Genomic DNA, 11,128 nt, shown 5'->3' on the forward strand with positions numbered 1-11,128 from the left:
CTGGAGAGCTGAACTTGGGAAGATGTTGGGTATAAACCACGTGCTCACATTATTTTGTAACTCCTCACTGTAGGCTGGCACCAACACCTGGATCAGCATCTTCCCTTTTCCAGGATCTTTTTTTTTTTTTTTTTAAAGAGAGAGAGAGAGAGAGAGAGAGAGAGAGAGAGAGAGAGAGAGAGAGAGAGAATTTTAATATTTATTTTCTAGTTCTCAGTGGACACAACATCTTTGTTGGTATGTGGTGCTGAGGATCGAACCCGGGCCGCACGCATGCCAGGCGAGCGCGCTACCGCTTGAGCCACATCCCCAGCCCCCTTTTCCAGGATCTTAAGGACTGGAGCAGAGATCCTGGTTAGCCATCTATGGACTGAGACCTCTGTAACTGTAAGCAAGCCTTGGTTAAGTTTAAGGGCACAGCACAAAATAAATGTTTGACCTGTCAAGGTGATGCCTCGTGTTGTGGTTTACATATTGGGTGTTCCCCAAAGATGAGACAGTGAGTGAGAGTTTAAGAGGAAATGACCAGATTAGGAACACCTTAACCCAACCAGTGAATTAATTCCCTGATAGGGATTAACTGGGTGGTAACTGCAGGCAGGTATGGTATGGCTAGAGGAGGTGGGTGACTGGCACATGCCTTTGGGGAGTATGTCTGTGTGTGTGTGTGTGTGTGTGTGTGTGTGTCCTTCCTGATGAGACTCCTGAGCCACTTTCCTTCACCACACTCTTCTGTCATGATATCCTGCTTCATTTGAGGCCCTGAGTAATGGAGTCAGCCATCTATGGACTGAGACCTCTGAAACCATAACCCGAACCCTCCCACCCTGGCCCCAAATAAATTTTTCCTCCTCTAATTGTTCTTAGCAGGTTTTTTGGTCACAGCGGTGAAAAAGTTGACTAGTTACAAGTTCAGCCCCGCATCCTGGAGCATTGGTTCATGCTGAAAGAAGATGCAAAAAATGAAAATACAACAGGAGAAGCTGGTCTTGCTCAATCTGTTTATCATGTGTCATTTGTTCTTTCCTCTACTGAATGTCCCCTTATACCACAGCAATGCCACCATCTCCACTACTAGTACTACCACCACTACTACCACACTCACACCCACACACAACTGCACTTCACCCCTCCAAGCCTTTTCACATAGCCTTCCCTTTCCAAAAGCCTTCTCATTCCCAGGTCACCATCTCCACTACCTCACACATGCTCACACCCACGAACCCACACCTCACACCCTTGGCAAACTCCTGGTGTCTTACAATCATCTGATGAATCACAATAGGATCTCAAAAAATATATATATTTACAAACATACCACGGCATGCTCCAGCTGTGCATGTCTGCTCCCGCCCTGAGTGAACTCCCCAAAACAGGAGCCATGTCTTTCCAGCCAAGAGGCCATGGCAAGGGGGTGTGAGTCTTTTTTTTTTTTTTAATCTTTATTTTATTTTTTATGTGGTGCTGAGGATCAAACCCAGTGCCTCACGCATGCCAGGCGAGCGAGCTACCACTTGAGCCACCTCCCCAACCCCGGGGTGTAAGTCTTAATAGCAATATGTAGAACTAAAAATACATTTATAGCATTGAAAAGTAGTAGTAAATAAAATTATATAAATCAGAGTTTGTGATTTAACAAAAACCCAATAAATGTCAGTATTTTAATTCACGATAGATTCAAACATCTTGACTGTCATCGTCTTAAGTCAGACTCAACATTTTTTAACCCAAAACAATTCTTGTTTTCAAAATTACTTTCACCATTTTTTTGTTTAGCATTTGTTTTTTAGTTGTAGGTGGGTGAAATAACCTTTATTTTATTTTTATGTGGTGTGAGGTTCAAACCCAGTGCCTCGTGCTTGCTAGGCACAACCCCAGCCCTCACCATTTTTATTCTTTGGAAGAGTTATAATTAAAGCAGGACATAAATGTTGGTTTTACAGGTTAGACTCAAGCAAAAAATACACATCACTGAAAACCCGGGTTTAGGTCCTTACCTTCATCATATAATAATTGAGAATTTGGAGACAGATTCATTGATCTCTTTTTGCCTTAGTTTCCTCAATTGATTGATTGATTGCAGTGCTGGAGATTGGAACTAAGGCCTCATGTAAGCCAGGCAAGTGTTCTAGCACTGAGTTATATCCTTGGCCCCTATTTGTTTTATTTTTGAGAGAAAAGTTTTATTTTGACTAACTCCTCCTTCTATAAATGGGAATAACAATGATCAAAGCCAAGATGACTATGGAGTGGGTTGAACAATGCATTGCTTGTACTCGTCTGCTCAGCTGCCAGAACAAATGATGTAACAGAAAGACCAGGTGGCTTAAACAACAGAAATGTATTTTCTCCCAGTTCCAGAGACTGGAGGTCCAAGATCTAGGTGCCAGCCAGATGGGTGTCTGGTGAGGGCTCTCCTACTGAGCTGCAAATGCCCCGAGAGCCTGAGCTCTCTGGTTTCTCTTTTTATAAAGAGATATTAGAGCAGCATCTCGCCCTTAGGACCTCATTTAACCTTACTTCCTTAGAGGCTCCATCTCCAAATATCGACACTCCAGGGTTCAGGGTTTCAACATATGAATTCCGGGAAATCATATTCAGTCCCTAACAGCACATGTGAGACAGTTAGCTGAGTACCAGCAGTGCATAATCAATAAATGCTAGGCCACTTCTTGTGTATTATAAGATTCATGTGTAGAATTCTCAAGCACAGAATGTAACACCAGAATCAGTAAAAACTAGGGAAAACGGAGACAAGGTATGGCTTCTGCCTGGCAAAAGAAGGGCCAGGAGCAGATGCCCCTCCAGGTGAGTCTCAGAGCCCTGAGACACATCTGTATTGGAGAACCAGCCCAGTCCCTGGACCTTTCTGATTCTGTCCCACAGATACTCGTAGGTCCCATCCTGGTGCTGTCACAGACTGGACAGAAACACCACAAGTTGAAGCAAGGATGCAAATAATTAATGGTGCCAAAAGTGGGTGACAGATCAGAGTCAAGCAAAGAATTACAAAAGAAATGAGTGAGGAGAGAAAGAAGGAGAAGGCAGGGAAAGGGATAGGCACTGAGAGAGACCCAAAGCAGACACAGGGGACAGGCTGCCTGTTGACCCTCAGGCTGTGTATCTCTCTTGGTGTCCCCCATTGTTCTTTGGCTTAGTCTCAACTTTGCAGACTCAGACACTTAATTTTGTCTTCTGGTTGAGAATAGGTCAGCTTTGGAAAGTAACTCCACATAAACAAGTTTATAAAAATGAAAAGAATTAACCAGCTAATCAAATTTGTGTATATATATTTTTTAATGTTGACTGTATTCAGACTCTGCTCTCTTGGGGCCCATCATTGGTGAACTTGAGAAATAATTGTCAGCAATTACAGGATCTCTCCCATTAGGCAGAGCACTAGACCAAAAATGGTCCAGACACATTTTTCACAAGAAAGGGACCCATTACAGAAAAGTCCTCACTTGTTCCCAGCATACCCAGGATGCTCATTCAGATACCACTTAGTCTCTCAGACAAAAGAATTGAATCTTACAAAATTAATTCCATTGAAAGTCTGCTTCAGTCTGCTGGGGACAGGACCAGATATGCATTTATAAAAGTCAGACTCCTACATAGAGGTTTTTAAGGGGAATGGAAGGAATCCACATATATTTGCATAAATACACAACGTCTTAAACGCCGTGTGGAGTATTTGAAATATTCTATGATGTTTATCCTCACGATAACATTTTACAGTGCCCTAATGTTCAGGTGAGGAAACAAAACTCAGAGACACTATTGGAGACCTAAGTAAGACCCATACTTTGGCTATACTTCAGAAGCAGGTTTAGCTATGAAACACAATTATTGAAGACTTCTGAACACAAAGATAAACATATTCAAAACCCACTGCCAACGTGGAAGTTGAGTGATTAGAAAATCAATAGATGAAAGAGAATTATTTAAATTCTAACAAATACTGATAATCAACTAAAATATTTAGTGTAGTCTTGAAGTTCTCATATTTGAATTTTGAGATGGAACAAAAATCTCAGCGATTTGTCATAGGGCAAAGAAAAATTAGGATTTAAAGTTTGTTAATAATGTGGGCTGCAAGTCAGGCCCACTAAAGCTAAGAGGGCCTGGCTGAATCAAAATATATGTCTTCTAATTAAAAGCAAATGCAAGCCTTTGACAAACATGATTAGTACAAGTTACGTTCAATGAAAGGAAAGACGATCTGAGATCGGGTGATAGCAAACATCTGGATTTAGGGAAACGGACAACTGGCTGGATTGAATTGCCCGTGTTTGGACAGCTGGATTATATCATATTTAGGGCAATGTCTTCTCACCCCCTTGCCCCTGCTTCCTACCAAACAAAAATAAGTTCCTCCTCCAACGCTGCCCCAGGTCACACTTCCAGCCTCCACTGGTGCACAGATAGTTGGGGCTGGAGGCTGTCACTTCATCAAGCCATTGACCTGCAGGCTGGGGAGACTGGGGGTCAAGCAGGAAGCTGAAAGACTTCCAATCCTAATTTCAGTATTTGTGAGAGTTTGGCAATGAATTGCTCTCTTGGCTTCTGAAAGGGCAGAGTCAGGTCATCTTGCTGCTGTTCTAGTTCTCTCCGCTTTCTGCTCAGAAAAGGAAGCAAGATCATCTGATGTGAAGGTATTTTTTAATTTTCAACTATTTAAGGTCCCTGTTTAAAGTGACATTTGGAAATGTCCCTATTTTCCCTTACACTTTACACTTGATCAGTGACTATTTGTTGAGCTTCTTGCAAGGTACACAAGTAGGAAGGAGAGAAACGGTGTTATCCCTGTTTTTCTACAAGAATTTTCATTGTAGTATTGTTCATTATAATGAGAAAATGGAAATAGCTAAAATATCTAACAGTAAGTGGTTAAATAATTCATGGAACATCCAGAGCTTGGATGTTGGAGCTATTAAGAATTGCTTTTAGAGAAACATGTAATTACATAAATGTTCTTAAATGACATTTAAGTGCATTATAAAATTATGGTGACCTAAATGGAAAGAAGGAATGTTCTAGGGAGAAATAGAACAGTGCTATGGTTGAATGTGTCTACAAGGAATTACGTGTTAAATTTCAATTCTCATTGTGAAGCATTTATTGAGAATTAATGAATTAATGAATTTCCAACTGGAAATTCATTCCAACTATGGTGGTTAGAGGTGGGGTCTTTGGGAGAAGAACCAGATTAATGTCATCAGAGTGGAGGCCCCAGGATTGAATACTAGTGGATTTATAAGAACACACATCAGAAAAGACACATGCACACATGTATAATTCCTGTCTCTTGTTATATAGTGTACCTTTTTCCCCACATAAAAACAGCATACTGCAGTGATGCAACCACATTAATGTTTATAGCAGCTCAATTCACAATAGCTAAGCTATGGAACCAACCTAGGTGTCCTTCAATAGATGAATGGATAAAGAAAATGTATATATATCAATGGAATATTACTCAGCTTTAAACAAGAATGAAATGAAATTATGGCATTGGCCAGTAAGTGGATGGAGCTGGAGAATATTATGCTAAGCAAAATAAGCCAATCCCCCAAAGCAAAAGGCTGAATGTTTTCTCTAATATGCAATGCTGATTCACAATAAGGGGGGGGGGCACTAGAGAAAAATAGAGTTACCTTAGGTTAGGAAGACGGAAGTGAAGGGAAGGGAGGGTATGTGGGGATAGGAAGGAGTAGAATGAAACAGATTTTATTACTTTATGTATGCATATGACTGCATGACCAATGTGACTGTACAACATGTACACTCAGAAAAATGTGAAATTATATCCCATCTATGTATGATATATCAAAAGTGCATAAATGCGTTCTATTGTCATGTATAACTAATTAAAACAAATTTTAAAATGAAAAATTTTTTAAAAGAAATGAACAGAGGATAGAGAAGGGGAGCAGGATGGAAGTGGTTGTAGCACTTTCTCTAAAATATAAGATGCTGTCTCATCCAAAAAAAAAAAAATTTGGAGGCCATCATCAGTTGTGGGCTCTTCAGCCTCCAGAACTGTAAATTAAATAAACCTCTTTTCTTTATAAAGTCTCCCAGCTTCAGATATTTCATTGTAGTAATGAAAAATGGACTAATACAAGAGAAAGAGGAGAGATTGAGAAAGATAGGCAGAAGAATTTAGATGTGATTAAATAGTTCAGTGGGAAGTGCTGTCAGCTCCATTGTGAAATTGGTGGAAGGAAAGTGGATTTATAAAGACTGGAAGCATGGACCCCGGTAGGAAGTTGTTGCAGTATTAGAGGGCTGAGGTAGCAAGGATCTAGGCCATAACAGTGGAGATGCAATAATAGTGATGAAAGTGGTGATGTGATACAATAATGGTGCTGGGACTGACGGAGGTGATGACCATGATCATAGTGGTGAGGGTGGAGAAGGTGATGGGTGTTAGTGGGAGACAAGAGGACCAAATGGCTTCTAGGTTTGCTTAAAATAAATTTGGCAGGGGTGGGGGGGTGCTACTGGGGATTGAACCCAGGGCCTTCTACATGTGAGACAAGCCCTCTACCAACTGAGCTACATCCCCAGCCCTGGACCACATACATTCTGAGGGGCACCTACTCACCCCTCCCAGACATATTTAGTTAGCTTCGCTCAATGATCCTGAATAAATGGGCAGACGTTAGCCATATTGGTATCTCCCTCAAGTTGGATGTAGTCATATGCTTCCTCTAGTGTTTGCTTCTTTAAATTACTTTTTTTTTTTTTCAGTACTGGGGGTTGAACCCAGGGGCGCTTTACCACTGAGCTACATCTCCAAACCTCTTTTATTTTTTATTTTGAGACAGGGTCTTATGAAGTTGCCCAGACTGGCCAGAAGCTTGCAATCCTCCTGCCTTAGCCTGCTGAGTTGCTAAGATTACAGGTGTGTGTCACTATACATTTTGAATTTAAGAAATATTATTTTTATTTTATTTTTTTTTAATTTATTTTTTAGTTTTTTAGGTGGACACAATATCTTTATTTTATTTTTATGTGGTGCTGAGAATCAAACCCAGTGCCTCACACATGCGAGGCGACCACACTACCACTTGAGCCACATCCTCAGCCCAAGAAATATTATTTTTAAAGGAGATTTTTTACTTAGTGGGAAATTTATGTCTAAAAAACTCAATTGTTATTATAATTGAAAAATGGCATAGCTCACTGGGGTTGAGGCTTAGTGGTAGAGTGCTTGCCTCACATGTAGGAGTCACTGGGTTCAATCCTCAGGACTACATGAAAATAAATAAATAAAATAAAGGTATTGTGTTCATCTACAACTAAAAATATTTTTTAAATGGTGTATCATCTGGCATAAGTTTATAAACACTGATAAAATTAAAAACTGTAAAAACAAAACTTGGTTACTAAATTCTCATGAAGGAATACTCTGAATCTGAGAAGTGCTCTTTCTTTGTTAGAAGGAAAAACAGAGAGTATTAGATCAATGCTAACGACACAATAGGACCAAGTGAAACCTTCCCCTGTGTGAATTCAATGACTAGAAGAGAACCACAAAGGGAAAGGCTTCTCCCTGTGTGACACAATGTCATTAAAGGGCACATCTGCATGTCACCTAAAATCACCTAAGTCCTTTCCCAGGGTTTAGAAACACTGTGCTAGGGAAAGATAGCACGAGTTTGATGTAGTCATATGCTTCCTGTAGTGTTTACTTCTTTAATTTACTTTTTTTTTAAGTGCTAAGGTTTCCCCCATCTTAGGAACCATGGACCCCTGGTGGAAGAGACAGCACTGGAGAGACAGAGGGACGTGGGGGGTAAAGATGGATGGTAGGGTCTCCAGAAGGGGTACAGCCACAGGGGCTGGGGTTGGTGGGTTGGTAAACATACTTCTGTTCAGAATTTTGAAAAATTAACAAGATGTAAGCCATAAATCATCACATAAGTACATCAAGGAACTGAAAGGAACCAAGCTCTGTAAGATGAACAAAAACCGATGCAGGCAGGTCACACAGGGCCATCTCAGAAGACACGGCGTGGTGAGGCGAAGTCACTGTGTAGATATAAACCTGCCATATTATTTTTTTCTGTTTGGGAAAAAGAAATAGAAAAATCAAAACCAAGAACAGAACCTTGAGCTGTACCTCTCAATTTATGTGCTTGATTTCTTTTACTTCCAATTTTCTGCCTCTGGGAAGTTAACGGACACACCAGGTGTTTACACAAACAGTCTCAGTTTTGCCCCCACAAGAGCCCAGTTAGGTAATGGTATGTACTGTTAGGGAGAGCTGAGGTTCATGGAAGTAAAGGAAGCTTACAGTTAGCAAGTGGCTAATGTAAGATCCATCTGTGACACACAAGTCCAGGATTTTGCTACTATCTCTCCTACTCCCAGGTAAAGTAACATAATGGTCAGTGATTAAAAAACAAAATTTTAGATTTTTCTTCTTTATGATCATAAGGACTCCTATTCTTTGTTCAGCATTACCATTAGGTTAAAAAAGTCACCCTGGGCCAGTTATGGTTATGCTGTACTCAAGGATTAAGCCTCTCTCAACCCTGGTCAGCCCACTCTTAGATAGGACTGAGGATACAGTTCAGTTGGTAGAGTGCTTGCCTCACATGCACAAGGCTCTGGGTTCAATCTCCAGACACACACACACACACACACACACACACACACACACACACACACACACCCCTCTAAGATAAATAGGCAGAAAGTAAATGCCCAGTGACACATTTAGGTGATATCCAGAAAAACCTAAAGAGTCATTCAATTTTTTAAATTTAAACTGGGAATTGAACCCAAGGCTTTGTGCATGTCAGGCAAGAGCTCTACCAGTGAACTATGTTCCAGCCCAAGTCATTTGATTCTTAACAGTGGTGTTTCCACAATCTACAAATACTTTTCCTTCCAAGGGGTAGTTATTCAGGAGCTGGGAAAAGTCTTTTGGCTTGATGAATAGATATTAGCATCTTCAAACATCATTTATCAAGTGCCCACCCAAGCGTGGAACACTGGTGTTGCTTGGCATGCATGCAAATTAATTGGCAGCTTAAATGTTATTAACAATAACTTAGGAGCACCTCAAAAGAAGATTCCAAGTAAATGCCTACAGTTCGTTTGAAGGGAAGTTTTGTGGTTTATAATCAGCAAGGAGGTCCTGAGCTGCTTCCTGTGTTCTAGGATAATTTTTCTTCTCCCCCAGGCACTACTTAAAATACCACAAAGCACATGTGATGTCAGAATGTTCTGCCTTCTGTTCATCCACATGCCTCTCTCTACTAGTAGACTTTGCTTCTTGCTGATGGCCCCATACAGCTGAGAGCTGAGTCAGCAACATTGCAGTTGGTCAGTGAGATCATATGTAAGGGCTGGCAGATATGTAAGAGTGTGCAGATGTGTCTTCACAGTGTCCACACTTCCCCAGTTTTACTGGACAAGTAAGTAGTCACAGGTGACTGATTATTCAGGGTGGTATGTAAATGGGGACCAGGAGGAAAGATTGCTAATTCCACTATTGTTGACTCACCGGATCTTGTGAGATGTATTGCATTTTACCACGGTGTGGGGAGAAAATCAGAGTTCCTCCATTTTCAGAACAAACCATCAAAACCAAATTTATGATCTTGTTCTCTGGAGCTGGAACATTGTGGTAGGAAAGTCTCTAAGCTGTTTCTCAGTGTGAACTGCCAGAGTGAAGTGGAAATGATTAAGAGACTTGCGGCTTATCAGATCTACAATAAACTACAGAAATGTCAGTCCCCCGCCATTCACCATACATGTCATAGCCTATTTCACTGAAGAGCTGGAAGATGCAGGAGGAAGAAAGTTGGAACCTGGCTCCTCACTGCACACTGGACTCAGCCTGACCCAGTCACCTTAGCTTTATTGCCTCTACCTATTTGTCTGTAGTTTAAAAACGAGCCTTGTGAACATCTTTTGTCAATTGATGCCTCCTGCTGTCCAGATGAGATTTGGAAATTTGAAAGCATGGGTTTCTGGACAGCAAGCCCCCCTGGCTGCCTGGAGCATCTGCCCCCTTGTTAAACACCAAGATCCAGTTCTACCTGGTGTCAAATACACTTCATAGCCAAAGAAGGAAAGATATGTGTTAGAATTAAGTTTGGTTAAGAGACATCAAAAACTCAAGAGAAAATTGCCTTAAAGAAGTTTACAGTTTATCTCTCTTTCAGATAATCTAGATAGTTCCTGTGCAGAATTAATAAACTGGTCCTGAGACTGCAGTCCTGAGAAAGGATTGTTTACAAGATCAGCCATTAGTGTACATCTGGGACCTTCACCCTTGGAATGTCCTCGGTCAACAATCAGCTGACATGAGAGAACAACTAGAGTTTTTGCCACAAACTGCAAGAAAATAGTGCAGGATTATTTTTTAAATTGAAGCAAGGTTCTTACACCACTTAGCACTGTGAACTAAACTGTCTGCTTTTCTTGTAGGAATCTGGCCTTTTGGCACGTGCTAAGCAGAGGGTGCCTCATGTGACCAGCTCCCACGGGGATTCTGGTGCAGAAACATCACACACATGTTGCCGCATTTTTCATTTCTAGGGGCAGAGTGAGCTCTTCACAGAAGACAGAATAAGGAAACCTGTATGTGGATTCTTCCTGACTTTCCCTGTGTCTTTTCCCCTTATGATTTAGATGTCTCTCCTTACTCTCTTGCTGTAATAAATCTTAGCCATGAGCCCAAGCATATGCTGAGTCCTGTGAGTCCTTCTAGAAAAATTCTCGGAATATGCAAGTGGTCTTGAGGAGACTAAACCAGTCCTGGGCCAGTGTGACAGGGCTCCACAAGGATCAGAGACCCAGGCTGCTGCTACCTTTGGGTATGCTCTCTTCAAATGCCTCTGGATCTTATGAGTCAGGTTGACTCTTCCTCACATCCCTGTGTACATTCTAATCAGCAGGAAGGAGGAAAGGGACAAGAGAAGAGCAGCCCTCTTCCCCCACCCCTAGAGTAGTCCTCCATTATCAGCCGTGGACATGCCCTGAGACCCCAAGTGGTTGCCTGAAATGAAGTCTCAGATAAACTGAATTCTTTAAATACTGTGGTTTTTCCTATATGCACATGCTAGTGACAAGATTTAATTCATAAATAAGATTAACATTACTG

General features: G+C 41.2%; 1 long non-coding RNA gene across 1 annotated transcript; it reads left to right on the plus strand.

The window, feature by feature from the left end:
* Positions 1–4,406: 4,406 nt before the first annotated feature.
* LOC120892275 (uncharacterized) lies at positions 4,407–10,708 on the plus strand. The gene is made up of 3 exons (XR_005736874.2): positions 4,407–4,655; positions 6,834–6,910; positions 10,453–10,708. It is a non-coding gene; the product is annotated as an uncharacterized LOC120892275 (long non-coding RNA).
* The last annotated feature ends 420 nt before the right edge of the window (positions 10,709–11,128 follow it).

The sequence above is a fragment of the Ictidomys tridecemlineatus genome, chromosome 9, assembly GCF_052094955.1.
Source record: "Ictidomys tridecemlineatus isolate mIctTri1 chromosome 9, mIctTri1.hap1, whole genome shotgun sequence".
Taxonomy (NCBI): Eukaryota; Metazoa; Chordata; class Mammalia; order Rodentia; family Sciuridae; genus Ictidomys; species Ictidomys tridecemlineatus.